This window comes from Bufo gargarizans, chromosome 3 (assembly GCF_014858855.1).
Source record: "Bufo gargarizans isolate SCDJY-AF-19 chromosome 3, ASM1485885v1, whole genome shotgun sequence".
In the NCBI taxonomy this organism is placed as follows: Eukaryota; Metazoa; Chordata; class Amphibia; order Anura; family Bufonidae; genus Bufo; species Bufo gargarizans.
In genome coordinates, this window is record NC_058082.1 from 589,722,243 (window position 1) to 589,744,936 (window position 22,694).

The 22,694-nt window shown below is 44.4% G+C and overlaps 2 protein-coding genes across 3 annotated transcripts in view; one reads left to right on the forward strand and one right to left on the reverse strand.

The window, feature by feature from the left end:
- The window catches only part of TTC3 (tetratricopeptide repeat domain 3), a 188,632-nt gene extending 179,330 nt beyond the window's left edge, over positions 1-9,302 (reverse strand). Inside the window, exon 1 of one of the 2 annotated variants that reach the window (XM_044284379.1) lies at positions 9,164-9,302. The gene's annotated coding sequence lies outside the window, so the exon portion shown is untranslated. The remainder of the gene's footprint in view (positions 1-9,163) is intronic. The other variant, XM_044284380.1, reaches the window with a different exon arrangement.
- A 370-nt stretch (positions 9,303-9,672) lies between these two features.
- The window catches only part of LOC122932964 (phosphatidylinositol glycan anchor biosynthesis class P), a 37,387-nt gene continuing 24,365 nt past the window's right edge, over positions 9,673-22,694 (forward strand). The window contains exon 1 of the mRNA XM_044287659.1: positions 9,673-9,691. The gene's annotated coding sequence lies outside the window, so the exon portion shown is untranslated. The remainder of the gene's footprint in view (positions 9,692-22,694) is intronic.

Sequence of the window (22,694 nt, forward strand, 5' to 3'; positions counted from 1 at the left end):
ATGGCCAAATAACTCAATTTTAGTTTCATCAGTCCACAGCACCTTATTCCAAAATGAAGCTGGCTTGTCCAAATGTGCTTTAGCCCACCTCAAGCGGCACTTTTTTTGCTGTGAGAGGAGAAAAGGCTTCCTCTGCATCGCTCTCGCATACAGCATCTCCTTGTGTAAAGTGCGCCGAATGGTTGAACGATGCACAGTGACTCCATCTGCAGCAAGATGATGTTGTAGGTCTTTGGTGCTGGTCTGTGGGTTGACTCTGACTGTTCTCACCATTCGTCGCTTCTGTCTATCCGAGATTTTTCTTGGTCTGCCACTTCGAGCCTTAACTTGAACTGAGCCTGTGGTCTTCCATTTCCTCAATATGTTCCTAACTGTGGAAACAGACGGCGGAAATCTCTGAGACAGCTTTCTGTATCCTTCCCCTAAACCATAATGGTGAACAATCTTTGTCTTCAGGCAAAAGGGCCGACAAGTGCTAAGCATCTCTGGGAGCTCCTTCAAGACTGTTGGAAGACCATTTCAGGTGACTACCTCTTGAAGCTCATCAAGAGAATGCCAAGAGTGTGCAAAGCAGTAATCAAAGCAAAAGGTGGCTACTTTGAAAAACCTAGAATATGACATATTTTCAGTTGTTTCACACTTTTTTGTTATGTATATAATTCCACATGTGTTAATTCATAGTTTTGATGCCTTCAGTGTGAATCTACAATTTTCATAGTCATGAAAATAAAGAAAACTCTTTGAATGAGAAGGTGTGTCCAAACTTTTGGTCTGTACTGTATATCTATCTATCTATCTATAGCCATCTATATATCTACCAAATCATATCTACCCATCTAAAACCATATTTTGCCACTTTGTATAAAAACAGCATGGCTGTATCAATTTGTAGCAGAAAACAGTATTTCTAAACCTTTCATTATGTTTAATTATATACGATCGTGTTTAACCCCATCAACCCCGGGCCTGTTTTCACCTTCTGCCCAGGCCATTTTTCCCACTTTATGTGGTAATAGCTTTGGAACACTTTTACTTATCCAAGCCATTCTGAGATTGTACTTCATGATAATCAAACTTGAGTCAATATATTTCACCTTTGTGAAAAATTCCCAAATTTCTCTACTTCTATAATGGATAGTGATACCTCATAATAGTTATTACCTTACATTTCCCATATGTCTACTTCATGTTTGGATCATTTTGAAAATTACATTTTATTTTTTGGTGACGTTACAAAGCTTGGAAGCAAATCTTGAATTTTTTTGGAAAATTACCAAAACCCACTTTTTAAGGACCAGTTCAGGTCTGGTCACTTTGAGGCTTACATAATAGAAACCACACAAAAATTACCCCATTTTAGAAACTATACCCCTCAAGGTATGCAAAACTGATTTTACAAACCTTGTTAACCCTTTAGGTGTTCCACAAGAATTAATGGAAAAAGATAAAAATTTCTGAATTTCACTTTTTTGGCAGATTTTACATTTTAATCAACTTTTTCCAGTAGCAAAGCAAGGGTTACCAGCCAAATAAAATGCAATATTTATCACCCTGATTCTGCGGTTTACAGAAACACCCCACATGTCATCGTAAACTGCTGTACAGGCACACGGCAGGGCGCAGAAGGAAAGGAACAATGTATGGTTTTTGGAAGGCAGATTTAGCTGAACTGGTTTTTAGATGCCATGTCCCATTTAAAGCCCCCCTGATGCACCCCTACAGTAGAAACTCAAGAAAGTGACCACATTTTGGAAACTACGGGATAAGGTGCCAGTTTTATTGGTACATATGATTTTTTTGATCATTCATTATTATACTTTATGGGTAAAAAATTGGTTGTTTTGGCGCAGTTTTTATTTATTTTTACAGCGTATACCTGAGGGATTAGGTCATGTGAATTTTTTAGAGAGCAGATAGTTACAGACGTGGAATCACCTAATGTGTCTACTTTTTCTTATTTATTTAACTTTTTACACAATAATAGCATTTTTGAAGCCAGAATAATGACATTTTAGCATCCATAGTCTGAGAGCCATAGCTTTTTTATTTTTTGACCGATTCTCTTAAGTAGGGTCTCATTTTTTGCAGGATGAGGTGACAGTCTGATTGGTACTATTTTGGGGGACATACACCTTTTTGATCACTTGGTGTTGCAATTTTTGTGATGTAATGTGACAAAAATGTTTTGTTTGTTTTTTTACAGTTTATTTTATACCTAAAATGTATTTTTTTTTTATGTATTTCACTTACACAATAATAGCAGGTTTGAAACAAAAATAAATGATGTTTTAGTGTCTCCATGTTCTGAGAGCTATATTTTTTTTTATTTACATCTGTATTGTAATGCATTGCTTGTTAGTGTATGACACTGAGTCATACACTAACAGGTTGCCTAGGAGACCGGGCCTGAGGCTGGATCTCCTCGGCTCCCGTAGAAGGAAGTTCCCAATGCCGTGCAAGACATCGGGCTGCCTTGTCACGCATCGAGTCCCCGCCACAGCAGTGCGGGGACTCGATGCGCTCACTCACCCGACACAAACCCCTTCTATGACGCGGTCAGCGCGGCATAGAAGGGGTTAATCGGCCGGCATCGGCTTTTACAGCGATGCCGGAGGATACAGCAGGGGCCCGGCTACCAGGCCCCTGCAGTGATCGTGCGCACCACTCCGGTGCCCGCGCGATCACCATGACATACTATTACTTCAAACGCAGTGGTTCCCATGACGTAGTATGTCATGTGTCGGGAAGGGCTTAATAATATTATAAATATTGATAAGTAATTTTATAACCATGTTTTGCCACAGCATATAAAAACAGCATCCCTGTATGTAACTATTTGTAACAGAAAACAGTATTTATAGACTTTGATTATGTATCTGCCGCATGCCCAGTGACACTTTTGAGGCTGTTGCCTTCAGGAGCTTTATGATCGCACAGGCGCAGGCAGTCGGCGTTACTGCGCCTGCGCGAGATTTCCACCGGCCGAAAGGAAGAAGCCAGGGGCTTAGCTGTAATGTATTAGATGACGTAGCGGAGGGGGCGGCGGCGTTCACCTCAGCTGTTGGAGGATATTTCTTGATGAGGAGGCGTGCTCGGGCTGGAAATTAAGGCGGGCTGGGCACTGCAAGGGGGAGTTACTGGGCTCAAGAGAAGAAGAATAACGCCCCTCTGGGCACCTTGGAGGTTCATTTGCATAATAAAAATAGCTTTTTTTTTATCAAAATGACACCATGAAACGATAAAAAGACCACAGCAGGAAAAAAGGTAGTTTATTGTACATGGCAATGGTGACAGCCTAATATGCTAAAACCTGGTGACAGAATCCCTTTAAAGCTAAACAGTTCTCAAAAAGCACGTCAGGAGACGTCCTAATATGATCTAGTCAGAACACACGTTTTAATATCTTTACAAATAAGATTATATCAAAGGTTCTATCAAGCTCTTATCAGACTATTAAAACTCTTTATATCTTTTGACATTTTATTTTAGCATTTTTATTAGATTAATTTTATTGTAGCGTTATTTTTCAATATTTTTGCACTTTATTTTAACATTTTTTCATTTACCATAGCATTAGCCTATTCATATTGTAGAACTAACCTTTAATTTTTTTTACATTTTATTTTAGCATTAGATTAATTTTATTGTAGCGCTATTTTGTAATATTTTTGCACTTAAATTTTTTTATAGAATTCTAGCTGTAACCGAAAGGCCCCGCATCCAATATCATGGTGTGACTAGGCAGATTTACTGCACATTTGACCTCCAAAACCACCATATGAAAAATCATATATAAGCACTGAAGATACATGACAAAGTAGAGATCAATGGGGAGCACAGCAGTTTCCGCAATACCTGTACTTCAGACACCTGAGAAACACTAGTGTTAACATTTCGACAGCCTGAAATGCCGGATAACCGGTAGCAATAGATTATATTCTCCTGTCATACAGTCATCCTCTATCAGCCCTGGAATGACTGTATTCTCCTGCCCCACAGTCATCTTCTCCACTGAAATGACTGATTACAGGGAGCAATAGCTTGTATTTACACAACACATGGTGAGAAGAGAGCCTGCAAGGTTAGTGGCCCTTTAAGGGGCTGGGCAACAGCCTCGTCATCACTACACCTGTGGACACTGGAGCGGCCATTTTTATTTTAGATATTAATTTTATATAATTTATTTTCACTAGGCGATTTTTATAGTTTACATATTTATATTATGTAGCTTTTATATTTATATACAGGTCCTTCTCAAAATATTAGCATATTGTGATAAAGTTCATTATTTTCTGTAATGTACTGATAAACATTAGACTTTCATATATTTTAGATTCATTACACACCAACTGAAGTAGTTCAAGCCTTTTATTGTTTTAATATTGATGATTTTGGCATACAGCTCATGAAAACCCAAATTTCCTATCTCAAAAAATTAGCATATCATGAAAAGGTTCTCTAAACGAGCTATTAACCTAATCATCTGAATCAACTAATTAACTCTAAACACCTGCAAAAGATTCCTGAGGCTTTTAAAAACTCCCAGCCTGGTTCATTACTCAAAACCGCAATCATGGGTAAGACTGCCGACCTGACTGCTGTCCAGAAGGCCATCATTGACACCCTCAAGCAAGAGGGTAAGACACAGAAATTTCTGAACGAATAGGCTGTTCCCAGAGTGCTGTATCAAGGCACCTCAGTGGGATGTCTGTGGGAAGGAAAAAGTGTGGCAGAAAACGCTGCACAACGAGAAGAGTTGACCGGACCCTGAGGAAGATTGTGGAGAAGGACCGATTCCAGACCTTGGGGGACCTGCGGAAGCAGTGGACTGAGTCTGGAGTAGAAACATCCAGAGCCACCGTGTACAGGCGTGTGCAGGAAATGGGCTACAGGTGCCGCATTCCCCAGGTAAAGCCACTTTTGAACCAGAAACAGCGGCAGAAGCGCCTGACCTGGGCTACAGAGAAGCAGCACTGGACTGTTGCATGTCATTCGGAAATCAAGGTGCCAGAGTCTGGAGGAAGACTGGGGAGAGGGAACTGCCAAAATGCCTGAAGTCCAGTGTCGAGTACCCACGGTCAGTGATGGTCTGGGGTGCCATGTCAGCTGCTGGTGTTGGTCCACTGTGTTTTATCAAGGGCAGGGTCAATGCAGCCGCTATCAGGAGATTTTGGAGCACTTCATGCTTCCATCTGCTGAAAAGCTTTATGGAGATGAAGATTTCATTTTTCAGCACGACCTGGCACCTGCTCACAGTGCCAAAACCACTGGTAAATGGTTTACTGACCATGGTATTACTGTGCTCAATTGGCCTGCCAATGCTCCTGACCTGAACCCCATAGAGAATCTGTGGGATATTGGGAAGAGAAAGTTGAGAGACGCAAGACCCAACACTCTGGATGAGCTTAAGGCCGCTATCGAAGCATCCTGGGCCTCCATAACACCTCAGCAGTGCCACAGGCTGATTGCCTCCATGCAATGCCGCATTGAAGCAGTCATTTCTGCAAAAGGATTCCCGACCAAGTATTGAGTGCAGAACTGAACATAATTATTTGAAGGTTGACTTTTTTTGTATTAAAAACACTTTTCTTTTATTGGTCAGATGAAATATGCTAATTTTTTGAGATAGGAAATTTGGGTTTTCATGAGCTGTATGCCAAAATCATCAATATTAAAACAATAAAAGGCTTGAACTACTTCAGTTGTGTGTAATGAATCTAAAATATATGAAAGTCTAATGTTTATCAGTACATTACAGAAAATAATGAACTTTATCACAATATGCTAATTTTTTGAGAAGGACCTGTATTTGTATTTATTGTTTACATTTTTTATTTAAATTTTGAACATTTACTATTTGGACTTATAGTTTACAATAAAATTTTAGAATCATTTTCCACATTTATTATTTATATTTCAGCTTTATAATTTTTATTTAGTATGGACTTTTTACATGTTATATTTATTATTTTTAATTGTTTAACATTTTTAATATTTTCTGATTTTGACATTTTTATATTAAACATTTTAAAGATTTTTTTATAGTATTGTTTACATTTGTATTCACTACTGTTACCAGAGGGCTGATGCATGACAGCTCCAGTGTCCACACCATATAAAGACCCCCAGTGGCCCCCCACACAGTATATTGACCCCCCCCCACACACACACACACACACAGTGGCCCCTCCCACACAGTATATGACCCCCCCCACACGCAGTATATTGATCCCCACCCAGCGGCCCTCCACACTAAGTATATTGACCCCCACCCAGCGGCCCTCCACACGCAGTATATTGACCCCCACCCACCTAGCGGCTCTCCACAGGCAGTATATTGACCCCCACCCCCCCAGTGACCCCCACACACAGCATATGACCGCCCCCCCCCAGTGGCCCCCACACAGCATATGACCGCCCCCCCCCCCCACAGCATATGACCGCGCCCCCCCCCCCCAATGGCCCTCACACAGTATAATGACCAGTAATGAGTGGCAAGGGCAATATTTGAATTCGGGTTATTTCGCGAATATTCGTCATATTTGCGAATTCGTGATCTCCAGTCATTTTCTTGATTGCAAAAATCCTCAAGTCAAAGATAATGCAGCCTTCTCATTGGCCCACAAGCAAGAAGCAGTGAGGGATCATGGGTACTTGATGAAAAAAAAAAAAAAAAAAAAAGGAGAATATTTGCGATTACGAAGATATAGCACTATATTCTAGATATTCGCAAATTCTCAAAGTGCCAATATTTGCGATATAAATTCGCAATTAGAATATTTGCGATCAACACTAATAATGACCCCCCACACAGTATAATGACCTGCCAGTGGCCCTCCATTCAGAATAATAAACCTCAGTCACCCCCCCCCCCCAATTGGTCACTGGGGGTCATTCTACTGAATGGAGGGTCGTTGGGGATCATTATTTTACACGGGGGGCACTAGGGTCATTATACTGTGTAAGAGGCCCTCACTAGCTAGAACTGACTGGGCCCCAAAGCAAATTTTTGTACGAACCCCCTGGGTTTACATCACATCAGGCCTATATTAGGCGTATTTCTGACAAAGATTGTGGCGCAAAGGTCCTTTGCGTTGCAATCTGCAACTTTATCCCACTCATGCCAGTTCTAAAAAAAAAAGTGACGTGGGCAGGAGAGGGGATACAGTTGTTGCCATACAGTGACCGGATAAAAGGGTATAAGAGGGCACAGTACAGGGAATGACTAGGGGCACTGTACAGAGTGTGGTAAGAGGGCACAATGCAGGGTAGAGGGGGCACTGTACAGGGAATGACTAGGGGCACAGTACAGGGTATAATGGGGCACAGTCACGTGACCCTGTGATGTTAGAAGGTCCTTATGGTGCATGAGGTTTACACACCACAATAATGAGAGGCAGCGGAGTGAGACAGGGGCCCGGGGCCCTGGATGGACAGGAGGGGTGGACACAGCAAGTAGATGGAAGGGGCCCTGAGGGGGATTCATACAAGAAGTAGTGGCAGGAGGTCTGTGCAGGGCAGCAATAGGAGATAGGAGGGTGGAACAGGAGCTCTGGTTATAAGAGCAGGAGAACGGAAAGGACGGATTAGGCACATAACTGAGGCGAGCGGAGCCTATGGACCCCATAGACTATAATGGGGTCCGTTAGGTTTATGCTCAGAAGATGGTTTTGGAGCGGAGACGAAAGTAGTGCATGCAGGACTTTTGTCTCTGCTCCAAAACCATCTTCTGAGCGTAAACCTAACGGACCCCATTATAGTCTATGGGATCCGTCGGCTCCGTTCAGCTCAGTTATGTGCCCAATCCGTCCTTTCCATTCTCCTGCTCTTATAACGGAGCAGGAGAACGGAAAGGCTGAACGCTGGTGTGAACGAGGCCTAAGTAGTATGAAGCTGCTGGTCTACTACAGCATCCAGCAGCAGCTTGAAGAGTTCCCTGACATCTCTTCCCTCCTGTCCCACAGAAGAGACAGTCACCGTGCAGACTCACTCACTGACTGTCTTCACACTGCTGCTCCAGCCCTGAGCCTCTCCTCCTCAGGCAGCAGGTCCTGTGTCTGAAGCTCTGCAGCACAGGAGCTTGTAACGGGGACAGCAGCACCCGGGCTCTGCATGCTGTTGATGTTCCCTTGCTCCATTATGACTCTGCGGCCCTGCTCCTGGGCCCCTTCTGCCCTCAGGGCCCGAAGCAGTGGCTTCCATGATAGCTACACCCCCGGAGCTGCAGTTAGTGAATGAAATGACTGTATCTCCCTGCGCTCCAGCAATGAGCGCTTTCATCTGTATTGATGGAAGGGCTCATAGCAGCACAGTGCCCCCCCCCCAGGAGTGGACCCCAGAAACGTGCCCGGGTATGCCGGGTGCTGGTACCGGCCCTGCCGATTGTGAAGTTAACTATTAGATTGGTGGTCTCAAAACAGATCATGAGAACCCATACCTCTCAGGTCCTCCCCAAAATGAGCAGAGCAGCAGCTCGGCCATGTGCACCGCCTCTCCAACAGGGCACTTGCCAAACCTGCTTCTCCGTTAATTTTGGACGACTGTTAGGGACCTCCATCTATTCTAAATTTGTGGTTAGGGACTAACATCTAACAAAACGGAATACCCCTTTAAGCGTAAAAGTGGTTTTCGGCAGGATTGGTTGACTATAGCATGCGTATGGGCTGTACACCCCTGGTACCATCCCTCCCCGACAGATGATGATGTTGACACTTTGATGCCTGATCCTTTTGTTCTTACGGGAACAGCTTATTACGCTCTTACCATTGAGAAGACATGAATGCTCAGCCCAGCCAAGCATGCATGTATATAGGGCAGGCATGTCCAAACTGCAGCCCTCCAGCTGTTGCAAAACTACAACTCCCAGCATGCCTGGATAGCTTACAGCCATTAGGGCATGCTGGGAGTTGTAGTTTTGCAACAGCTGGAGGGCTGCAGTTTGGACATGCCTGGTATAGGGGAAGGCCAGGAGGTCCTGTAACAGATGGCGCTGACTTCTGATACAATGTAACAAAGTACCTGCTGCTCCTGGAGGAAGCCATGTGCCTGATACAATGTACCACAGCGCCTGCATGCTAACCAATGGCACTTTCCACCCTCTGCCCCCCATATGGCCGCCCCCAGCCTTCTGCACATCATCCCCTCCCCCGGGTAGGACACTCACCTACAGTAAGGTGACACAAGCAGGGGCTGAAGCCTCCCCTTGCCCCCCTCCCTCACAGAAGCTCCGTAAACAGCAGCAGAGAGCAGGCTCTGGCGGACGCGATGTGATGACGACGGGATGCTGCACTGTGATGAGGTGTGGCCACAGACGGCATTTCCCAACCACATGCACCGGAAAGACAATCCACGTCATTGCTCAAACGCATTTTCCTATGGTTGGTCCCCACTGGCGCCACCTGCAGGCGAGTAGGAAATTGCAGCTGATACAGGCTTTGTTTTTTGTATGTTAGCGCCATCTGCCGCTGCAGTGGTAAATAGCATGTTATTAGCTGCAGCGTCTGCGTTGTACGCTGGCACCATCTACCGGTGTTTGGACGTCATTCTATCGCCATCTGCTGGCGGGAGGGTGAACATCAGTACAGGAAGCCGCACATTTGTCAGTGTGCGGAATGGCATTGTTTGCGTTCCATGTTAGCGCCACCTGCCGGCGTCACGGTGAATAGCATCACTCCAGGAAGTGCTGCAAACCGTGAGTACGCGATTGTACTGTCACTGTGAGACGAGGCTGTTAGATTTACTTTCCAATTAATTCTGTAATCCTTATAAAATAGAATTGGTTTGGGGCAGGTCCTCCTCCTTGAAAATTGGGTTTTGGTAGCCCCCTAAGTGCAGTGTGTGTGTTCATGTCCCCTACATTGCACCAGAGAAACATGGCAGAAGTGTAATCAGTGGTTGTGCTGTGGATAGGGAGGATTTTGGCTTCAGCTATGTCAAAAATCAGGCCGAATCTGCTCTGAAACCATCTCCTATTATTTTCAATGGGAGGCCGCACTGCACTTCGTTCAGCCAAAGCTTTTTTCCGCATGCGATTTTGAAGACCGGGCCAGGAATGTACAGGTAGGGCGACCGTTAGGGATGAGCGAACTTCTGTTTTCAAGTTCGGCGTACAAGGTTTGGGTTATGAATTCCGTTACCACGGACCATAACGAAATTCTATGACGGAATGCCCTTAATTTCGTTATTCATTCCGTCATAATAGAAGTCCTCTCCTGCATAACGGAACTGGACGGATCCGTTCATGCAGGCCATAGACTTCTATAATGACGGAATGAATAACGGCATTCCGTCATAGAATTGAGTTATGGTCTGTGGTAACTGCTTTTACCACCAAACGAATTTCAAAATATGAAATTCGCTCATCTCTAATTAGAATGTATTGGCTCCTATGAGCCAAAGTTATTACTTTGCGATGTCTCGCGATTTATCTTGTGATAAATCAATATCTACTGTAAACAAAAAACATTTCCTGAACTCGGACCACTTGGAACCGAACCCGAGTTCGGGAAATGTTTTTTTACAGTATAAATTGATTTATGAAGTTATTATGCGAAGCCTCACCAGACTTCGCGAAGTAATAACTTCGGCTCATAGGAGCCAATACATTGTAATACTATACGGAGTGAGCGTATTCAAATGACATATTATGCGAATCGACTTTGGATGTTTCATCCGAAGTCGATTCGCTCATCCCTACTAGCGACCATATTTTGGTTTTCAAAAAAGAATACACTTGGGGCAGGATGGTTGGCAGCGCTGCACTATGTCCTGACGCTGTATGCAGCGAAGACACTACGAAATTACCGATAATACCTCAAAATATTACTATACATTTAAGGGGTCAAGCATAACTAGACTATCCTCTCATAACAAAATGCCAATAACCCCGGTGAAGACACTTGCAGAAGAGGACCAAGGAGCGGCGAAGGTAAAGGCCATAGTCACCGCTCCCTGGGGCCTCCTGTCCTCTAAACTGTACAGGGCCCGGGCAAGGCAGATTGTGCCCCCTCCTCTGAATCAATTCACACTGACCCTAGATTTAAAGGGAACCTGTCTTCAACTTTATGCTGATCTCACTGAGGGCAGTATATAAAATAGTGACAGAAATGCTGATGTCAGCGATGTGTCACTCATGAGCTAAAAGTAAGTTCGTTGCCGAGAACCAACATCACAATCCTTGCAGACTGGGCCTGGAAAAGAGTCCCGGCCACCTGAGAAGAGTCCTGGTTATTCATGAATTCCTGCTCTCCCGCCCACCTGCTGATGACTGACAGTCTTCTACCGAGTTTTCTCTCTTTCTGTCTAGGAGAGAACTGCCAATCATCAGCAGATGGGCGAGAGAGCAGGAGATTAGGAATAACCAGGACTCTTCTCAGGTAGATGTGACTCTTTTCAAGGCAGTGATTATGATGCTGGTTCTCGGCAGCCACTTACTATTAGCTGACATCAGCATTTCTGTCACTACTATATATACTGCCCTCAGTGAGATCAGCATAAAGTTGATGACAGGTTCCCTTTAAACACGTTTTCTGAGAAGCAGTCACAGGTATACTAAATGTAAATCCAGTGACTTACGACTTCTCCATGGATTTGAGTTCTTCACTTTCCTTCTCCATTTGGTCCAGACCATCATGTGCAGCCCCCTCTGCTACATAAGAAGACACCCGGATTAATATATAGCACTTTGCAGATAGAGGCTGTTACATATTTTACATTAGGGCCCAAGAGATGCAGGTTACACCTCTGTCTTTGGCTTATTGACTGCAGTCCACCCCCACCCTCTATAGCAAAGAACCCCCATCCAGCTGCCCCTTTAACACTGCCATGCCGTAGCGTTCATCAATGCTGTGCCGGCAGCTGCCCCATGTGCCCACATGACTGTACCGACTGTGCTGCCAATGCCCCCAATTACTGTACTGCCAAAATAAAAGAGCCAAACACACGACCACAGAAACAGAAAATGATGGGACCCAAAGCAGACTTTAGGCATCCAACTCCAGACCAGTCCTCCAAATTAATCCAGACCTCCTGACGGACACGAAAATTAACCCCAGATTAGACCACACAGACCCCAGATTAGACCACAAATTTATACAGGCCCCAGGATCAAACCCCAAAGTAATGTCGCTCTCTATAACCCCCACCCCACCATTCCTTAAATCAGATGGCAGACCCCAAATTCATGTGGCCCCCTAAATCATCATATCCATGCAGACGTCAGATCAGACTTCAAAATTCATGGGGCCCCCTAAACCTTCTTTTCTAAGATCCCTGCAGACGTCAGATCAGACCCCAAAATTCATGTAACCCCCTCTCAGATCCCTACAGATTTCAGATCAGACCCCAAAATTTATGTACCTCCCCACAGATCCCTGCATACCTCAAATCAGACCCTAAAGGTCAGGAGCCCCCCCTCTTTCTCTCAGATCCTTGATCAGACCCCAATATTCCTGTGCCCCCCTTCTTTCCCTCAGATCCCTGCAGACCTCACATCAACCTCCCCTTCTCCATCCTTTAATCCCTGCAGACCTCAGCACCAAAAAATAAAACAAATTACCTCCCCAGCTCCGTACAGCGCGTCCACCACTCTGCCGCTCTGCAATGTGACCTGACGTCTGCGCAGTGTCGGGTCACAGCGTGCTCCTATGTGCACTATGACCTGACACTGAGTCAGGACACAGATTGGCTGCTGTTAGGGTACTTTCACACTAGCGTTATTCTTTTCCGGCATAGAGTTCCGTCCTAGGGGCTCAATACCGGAAAGAACTGATCAGTTTTATCCTAATGCATTCTGAATGGAGAGCAATCCGTTCAAGATGCATCAGTTCAGTCACTCTTACGGTATTTGGCTGGAGAAAATACCGCAGCATGCCAGAACCGGCATTATTTTCTATTGAAATGCATTATTGATCCGGGACCAAGTGTTCCGGCAAAACGGATCCGGCTTTCCAGTCTGCGCATGCTCAGACCTTTTGAAAATGCAAAAAAATAAATACCTGATCCGTTTTTCCGGATGACACCGGAGATACAGATCCGGTGTTTCAATGCATTTGTTAGAAGGATCCGCATCTGGATCTGTCTACAAATGCTACCCGTTTGCACACGGATCCGGCAGGCAGTTCCGGCGACGGAACTGCCTGCCGGATCTTCACAATGCAAGTGTTAAAGTACCCTAAGAAACCCGGGCACCTGAGCTACAGTGATGTTCACTGCTGTGTCCTAAAAGTGCATAAACATAGCAGGTTCAGGCTACTTAAAAATTCAACATGCCTGATCATTTGTCCTTACGGGAGGTAAGTTGCCCCCGAAGTGTTTGGCAGCGGCTTGTTCACCTCTTCCTTCTGAGAACACATGGAGGAGTAGCCCTCAGCAGAAAGCCTTTAGCTATCAGCTGTAGTTGTGGCCTCTATATGGAGGCCTGGCATTATCAGATGTGTAGAGAATTCTTGGCACAGCAGAATCCCTGCATTGCGGAGCTGTGTCTGGTACTACAGCCCTTTCAAGTGAACTGGACAGAGCTGCGGTGCCAGGCATGGCGGCACCTATATATATGTCACTACTACAGCAGTGAAAGGGCTGCGGTATTCCTGCCAGTGCAGCTTATAGGTTGGACTCAATCAGACATTGATCATTCTCTTTTCTTATGCGACTGTGAACCCAAAAGGAGGCACCAGTGAGGCGCCGGGATTGGCATCATTACCAGCAGCTGTCAGCAGGGAAATCACTGATACACCCGGTACAATGCCTTGTAGGGCTAGCTGAGCTGAATGTAATGATACATTAGACTTAGCGAGCTGTTGCTTCATGTTGAGAAAAAGTGCTTTTAATCCATATGCAAATGAGCAGTTAAGTGCACCGAGGGCGGGCCCAAGCCACTCTGTGCAACCTTGCTCCTTTTGCTTCTTTCACCGGCCCCTCCCGCTCCTTGATTGACAGGACCAGGCAAGAGGACTAAGTAGGAATCTGGACCATTCCATCAAGAAGGAGGGGTTGGCAAAGGAAGGAGGAGGAGCAAGGGTGCACAGTGTGTCTTGGGCCCGCCCTTGGTGCACTTAACTGCTCATTTGCATATGGATTCAAAGTCCTTTTTCTCCCAGCTGAAGCAACGGATCGCAAAGTGAAAGGTATCATTGCATTCCGCTGAGCTAGTCCTACAAGATATTGTGCTGGGGTCATCGGTGAAATTCCTGATGACAAGTTCCCTTTAGGGCGTTGAAAAGGGTGAAATCCACCCAAAAGAATCTCACAAAGAATTGACATGCTGCGGATTTCAAAATCCACGAGATTTGTGAAATCTCGTACACTTTGCTGGTACTGTATTACACTGCGGTTTTTTTTCCACACAATATTCCGCACAGAAAAACCGAGTGTAATCCCCAGCGGGAGCAGGTGGACTAAGGGAGTTGTCCTCCTAAATAGACAGCAACTATCCATATGCCCTGTGAGATCTGGGGGTGACGTAGAGGGGGAACGCCCTGATTATTAGCCAGAGCAAAGAGTCGCTGAAAAGAACATGTGGCATTATAGCAGACGCTGGCACTTATTATGGGCACCACTGCTGGTACTGTTTTATGGGTGCTGCTATGATGTTGTCATCACTGTATGGGCACCGCTAGAGCAGGTGCCATTCATTGACTACTTATATATGGTTGGCACTATTGTATGCAAACTGCCGGAAGATTCTGGAGCTTCTATGTGAATCTCCAAACGGAATCATTGGCAGTATGCAGGTGCTCGGCGTCCGGCCTCGGCCGCTGCCCCTCCGTCTGCACCACTATAGAGAATTTAAATAGAAGGCATTGTTTGCCTCAGGGGTGTCAAACTCAGGGCCACATCATTAGTAATTCTGCCACTGTGTAAATGTAACTATGCCCGTTAGGCGTCCATAACCTGGGCATCTTCTGTATAATACAGGAGATACTCAGGTTATACCAGCATGGTCCATATCACTATATACAAGGAGATGTATAACTTATACCAGCTATATATATATATATATATATATATATATATATATATATATATATATATATATATAAATATATATACTTATATACAGGAGATGCCCAGGTTATACCAGCAGTATATATATAATTATATACAGGAGATGCCCAGGTTATACCAGCATGGTCCATATCACTATATACAAGGAGATGTATAACTTATACCAGCTATATATATATAAATTTATATACAGGAGATGCCCAGGTTATACCAGCAGTATATATATAATTATATACTGGAAATGCCCAGGTTATACCAGCATGGTCCATATCACCATATACAAGGAGATGTATAACTTAAACCAGCTATATATATATAAATATATATACTTATATACAGGAGATGCCCAGGTTATACCAGCTGTATATATATAATTATATACTGGAAATGCCCAAGTTATACTAACATGGTCCATATCACCATATACAAGAAGATGTATAACTTATACCAGCTGCACATATATAATTATATACAGGAGATACCCAGGTTATACCAGCATGGTCCATATCACTATATACAAGAAGATGTATAACTTATACCAGCTGTACATATATAATTATATACAGGAGATGCCCAGGTTATTCCAGCATGCTCCATATCACTATATACAAGAAGATGTATAACTTATACCAGCTATATATATATACTTATATACAGGAGATGCCCAGGTTATACCAGAATGGTCCTTATCACTATATACAAGGAGATGTATAACTTATACCAGCTGTACATATATATATATATATATATATATATATATACACTTATATACAGGAGATGCCCAGGTTATACCAGCTGTATATATATAATTATATACTGGAAATGCCCAGGTTATACCAGCATGGTCCATATCACCATATACAAGAAGGTGATAACTTATACCAGCTGTACATATATAATTATATACAGGAGATGCCCAGGTTATACCAGCATGCTCCATATCACTTTATACAAGGAGAAGTATAACTTAAACCAGCTATATATATAAATATATATACTTATATACAGGAGATGCCCAGGTTATACCAGCTGTATATATATATAATTATATACTGGAAATGCCCAGGTTATACCAGCATGGTCCATATCACCATATACAAGAAGATGTATAACTTATATCAGCTGTACATATATAATTATATACAGGAGATACCCAGGTTATACCAGCATGCTCTATATCACTATATACAAGAAGATGTATAACTTATACCAGCTGTACATATATAATTATATACAGGAGATGCCAGGTTATACCAGCATGGTCCATATCACTATATACAAGAAGATGTATAACTTATACCAGCTATATATATATACTTATATACAGGAGATGCCCAGGTTATACCAGAATGGTCCTTATCACTATATACAAGGAGATGTATAACTTATACCAGCTATATATACACTTATATACAGGAGATGCCCAGGTTATACCAGCTGTATATATATAATTATATACTGGAAATGCCCAGGTTATACCAGCATGGTCCATATCACCATATACAAGAAGGTGATAACTTATACCAGCTGTACATATATAATTATATACAGGAGATGCCCAGGTTATACCAGCTGTATATATATATAACTATATACTAGAAATGCCCAGGTTGTACCAGCATGGTCCATATCACCATATACAAGAAGATGTATAACTTATACCAGCTGCACATATATAATTATATACAGGAGATACCCAGGTTATACCAGCATGCTCCATATCACCATATACAAGAAGATGTATAACTTATACCAGCTGTACATATATATAATTATATACAGGAGATGCCCAGGTTATACCAGCATGCTCCATATCACTATATACAAGAAGATGTATAACTGATACCAGCTGTACATATATAATTATATACAGGAGATGCCCAGGTTATACCAGCATGGTCCATATCACCATATACAAGAAGATGCATAACTTATACCAGCTGTACATATATAATTATATACAGGAGATGCCCAGGTTATACCAGCATGGTCCATATCACCATATACAGAAGATGTATAACTTATACCAGCTGTATCTATATAATTATATACAGGAGATGCCCAGGTTATACCAGCATGGTCCTTATCACTATATACAGGAATATGTATATAGTGATATAGAACAAGGAGGAGGAGGCAGCAGTGCGGCACTATGGGTTAGGCGGCGCCCATTTTGTGCACCGCACAGAACGTCCTGACGCATTTGGAAGCGCTGTTGCACTGTGGCTGTGGGAGATAAATATGGGCACTGCCATTGCAGTGAACGGCACTAACCGCTCACACATATGACGGGCCTCACCGACAGGCCAAGGAAGAACAAGTCCGCAGGCCTTGTGTTTGACGCACGTGGTGTACCTGATCTTATCTATAGCTGTGCACCCCCACTTACCCAGGAGACATGGCGTAGTCCTGTTTAAAGTGACAGCCTATTTTTTATGTGCACTCGGCCAATGACAGATACGTATCAACAATTAAAATCCCGCTGCGCTCCTATTGTGCTCCTCTCTGTCCTCTCTCTAAGTAAAAGTGAGAAAACTGCAGTGTTTATTGAGGCCATTAGGAGGCTTTAGTGGCCTCGGCACTGAGTGATGAGCCTGAGATGAATGAAGTCCAGGAGCGGTGATGGAGAGGTCATTCCCCTCAGCTATTGTCACTATCAGATATTACCAGACCATAACTTTTGTCCCCATCATCGGCTGACCCCTGAGCTGGAGAAAAAATGGCTGCCGCTACTCACAGATATTAAGCGGAGGCCAGCAGTTCAGATACTTGTGACCTCCGGAGATAAATCCCTCCAGGCCTCAGAATGAAAAAGAAACTCATTTCTCAAATATTTCACACTTAAAGGGGCTTCCCTACGTGGACCAGTCAAAAAATCTATAAGGGTATGGCCACGCGCGGTGTAAACCTTGTGGGTTGTCCACAGTGGAATCAAAAAGGTTATGTGGGAATTTCATATTTGTGACCTATCTTCAGGATCGGTCATCAATACGAGATCGGCAGGGGTTCTGGGTGTTGGATCAGCTGCACGAAGAGGCCATGGCGGTCTATGAGCATTTAGGACATTTCCTAGACCAGTGACATCACCCTACATTGGTCACATGGCCTCTGCTCAGGGTAAATCAGGCTAAGCTGCAATACCAAGCACAGCCACTGTACAATGTATGGCGCTGTGGCGCTGTGAGGAGGCCACGGCTTCCTCTGAAAACTGATCCCTTAGACCCACCATCTGGTGGGACTCTCTTCTGCATTACTACCCCTTAGGCCTCTTTCACACGGGCGAGTTTTCCGCACGGGTGGAATGCGTGAGGTGAACGCATTGCACCCGCACTGAATCCTGACCCATTCATTTCTATGGGGCTGTGCACATGAGCGGTGATTTTCACGCATCACTTGTGCGTTGCGTGAAAATCGCAGCAAGCTCTATATTGTGCGTTTTTCACGCAGTGCAGGCCCCATAGAAGTGAATGGGGCTGCGTGAAAATCACAAGCATCCGCAAGCAAGTGCGGATGCGGTGCGATTTTCGCGCACGGTTGCTAGGAGACGATCTGGATGGGGACCCAATCATTATTATTTTCCCTTATAACATGGTTAGGCTACTTTCACACTTGCGTTCGGAGCGGATCCGTCTGCATTATATTTCAGAAAAAATTCTAAGTGTGAAAGTTAGTCAGACGGATTCGTCCAGACTTTACATTGAAAGTCAATGGCGGATGGATCCGTTTGAAAATTGAGCCATATTGTGTCAACTTCAAACGGATCTGTCCCCATTGACTTACATTGTAAGTCTGGACGGATCCGTTTGCCTCCGCACGGCCAGACGGACACCCGAACGCTGTGCCGGCCTGCTGAGCGGAGCGGAGGCCAAACAGAGCCAAACTGATGCATTCTGAGCGGATCCGCATCCACTCAGAATGCATTAGGGCTGGACGGAAGCGTTCGGGGCCGCTTGTGAGAGCCTTCAAATGGAAATCACAAGCGGAGCCCCGAACGCTAATGTGAAAGTAGCCTAATAAGGGAAAATAATAGCATTCTGAATACAGAATGCATAGTACAATAGGGCTGCATAGTACTTAGAAAAAAAATTTTTATAAAAATTGAACTCACCTTAATCCACTTGCTCGCACAGCCGGGATCTCTTCTATCTTCTTTGAGGAATAGGACCTTTGATGACATCACTGCGCTCATCACATGGTCGAGGGCCGATGGGTGCAACAGTTCATGTACTCATGGTTAGCAGATGCCTCCACTTACTTGCGGAACGGCAGTCTTTTCTCTCTTTATTGAGCAGGACCTGCGATCTGCGTGGTGACGTAACCACGTGGGAGCGCGCAGTGACGTCATCGTGCACCTTCGGCAGGTCCCGTTCTGTGAAGAGAGAAGCGACTGCTGCAGCGCGAGCAAGTGGATAAGGTGAGTTATTTTTTTTCTGGCTGTGGGACTCTATGGGGGCATTATATAAACCAGGCATGCTCAACCTGCGGCCCTCCAGCTGTTGCAAAACTACAACTCCCAGCATGCCGAACAACTATCAACCTACAGCAGGGCATTGTGTGAGTTGTAGTTTTACAACAGCTGGAGGGCTGCAGGTTGAGCATGCCTGATATAAACCATGGGGGACATTATAAAGCTGGGGGCCCTAAAAAAAAAAGAAACACACACACACACTATGGGTGACATTATTTAAGATGGGGCCCTACATTGGGGCATTATTAAAGCTAGGGGTGGTTAAAAAGATTATATACACCAGGCATCCTCAAACTGCGGCCCTCCAGCTGTTGTAAAACTACAACTCACACAATGCCCTGCTGTAGGCTGATACCTGCAGGCTGTTCGGGCATGCTGGGAGTTGTCGTTTTGCTACAGCTGGAGGGCCGCAGTTTGAGGAGGCCTGATATACACCGTGGAAGACATTATTTTAGCTGGGGGCAGCAACAAAAAAAGAAATCGTACACTACAGGGGACATTATTTTAGCTGGGGCCTACCATCCTGTGGGTGTTCTCAGAAGGGTGGGTCTAGAAATAACTGCCGATCAAATTCATACATTTTTTATGTCTGTTTTTAAGGGACATGAAAAACGGATCCAAAACCGATGCAAAACTGACATTGAAAACGGACACACGGACAGAAAATGGATGCAGACACTGATGCAAAATGGCCATGAAAAACTGACAGTGTGTCCGTTTTAAACAGACTTTTTTTGTCGTGTGCATGAGGCCTAAGCTAGACACACCCCACTATATATATATACTATGTGGTGCCAGCACCACCTAGGGGCGAATGGCTGTAAATGAACTTGCCAGCCAGATAATAGAGAATACCATACATTGCAATTCAATACATACATATACACTCACCTAAAGAATTATTAGGAACACCCGTTCTATTTCTCATTAATGCGATTATCTAGTCAACCAATCACATGGCAGTTGCTTCAATGCATGTAGGGTTGTGGTCCTGGTCAAGACCATCTCCTGAACTCCAAACTGAATGTCAGAATGGGAAAGAAAGGTGGGCTACAACAGCAGAAGACCCCACCGGGTACCACTCATCTCCACTACAAATAGGAAAAAGAGGCTACAATTTGCACGAGCTCACCAAAATTGGACTGTTGAAGACTGGAAAAAGGTTGCCTGGTCTGATGAGTCTCGATTTCTGTTGAGACATTCAAATGGTAGAGTCCGAATTTGGCATAAACAGAATGAGAACATGTGTCCATCATGCCTTGTTACCACTGTGCAGGCTGGTGGTGGTGGTGTAATGGTGTGGGGGATGTTTTCTGGGGGGCACACTTTAGGCCCCTTAGTGGCCATCGTTTAAATGCCACGGGCTACCTGAGCATTGTTTCTGACCATGTCCATCCCTTCATGACCACCATGTACCCATCCTGTGATGGCTACTTCCAGCAGGATAATGCACCATGTCACAAAGCTCGAATCATTTCAAATTGGTTTCTTGAACATGACAATGAGTTCCCTGTACTAAAATGGCCCCACAGTCACCAGATCTCAACCCAATAGAGCATCTTTGGGATGTGGTGGAACGGGAGCTTCGTGCCCTGGATGTGCATCCCTCAAATCTCCATCAACTACAAGATGCTATCCTATCAATATGGGCCAACATTTCTAAAGAATGCTATCAGCACCTTGTTGAATCAATGCCACGTGGAATTAAGGCAGTTCTGAAGGCAAAAGGGGGTCCAACACTGTATTAGTATGGTGTTCCTAATAATTCTTTAGGTGAGTGTATATTCAAATGTTTGAAGTGTCCCATTTACACACATATGTGGGACACTGCAGACTCTCTGATGAATTACCACCCCTTAGACCCGCGGTCTGGCCAGGACTCTGCTGCATTACCAACCCTTAGACCTGCGGTCTGGCCAGGACCCTTTGCTGCATTACCACCCCTTAGACCAGGGGTGCACAACCTGCGGCCCGGGGGCCACATGAGGCCCTTAATACCATTCTATGCGGACCCAGCCATCTGGTAGCAGACATGTATGTCTGTGTCTTGTGGCTGCTTACATGAATCTTTCATGTATTGTCCCATTAGATGGGAGTACTAGAAGTGTAACTAGACATTTAGAATATATACTGTATGTTCAATATGCCATAAATGGAGCATTTCACTTGGTAATACCCCTTTAAAGATTATTTTCGGCCCTTGGAATTGTTTCAGGTTGACAATGTGGCCCCCAACCAGAAAAGGTTGTGCACCCCTGCCTTAGACCCACGGTCTGGCCAGGACTGTGCTCCATTACTACCCCTTAGGCCTCTTTCAGACGGCCGTTGCGGAAACATGTGCGGGTGCGTTGCGGGAACACCCGCGATTTTTCCGTGCGAGTGCAAAACATTGTCATGCGTTTTGCACTCGCGTGAGAAAAATCGCGCATGTTGGTGTTCTGTAGATTGTATTATTTTCCCTTATAACATGGTTATAAGGGAAAATCATAGCATTCTGAATACAGAATGCATAATAGTGCTGGAGGGGTTAAAAAAATAATAATAATAATTTTACTCGCCATAGTCCACTTGATCGCGTAGCCCGGCATCTCTTCTGTCTCCTTTGCTGAACAGGACCTGTGGTGAGCATTCATTTCAGGAACATGATCCATCACCATGGTAAAAGATCATGTGACGTCACCACAGGTCCTGTTCAGCAAAGGAGACAGACGAGATGCCGGGCAGCGCGAAAAAGTGGACTAAGGTGAGTTAAATTATTTTTTATGTTTTTTAACCCCTCCAGCGCTATTTTACTATGCATTCTATAATTAGAATGCTATTATTTTCCCTTATAACCATGTTATATGGGAAAATAATAATGATCGGGTCTCCATCCCGATCGTCTCCTAGCAACCGTGCGTGAAAATCGCACCGCATCCGCACTTGCTTGCGGATGCTTGCGATTTTCACGCAACCCCATTAATTTCTATGGGGCCTAGTTACGTGAAAAACGCACAAAGAGGAGCATGCTGCGATTTTCATGCAATGCATAAGTGATGCGTGAAAATCACCGCTCATGTGAACAGCCCCATAGAAATGAATGGGTCCGGATTCAGTGCGGGTGCAATGCGTTCAACTCACACATCGCATCCGCGCGGAATACTCGCCCGTGTAAAAGGGGCCTTAGACACGAGGTCTGGCCAGGACTCTGCTGCATTATTACCCCTTAGACCCGCGGCCTGGC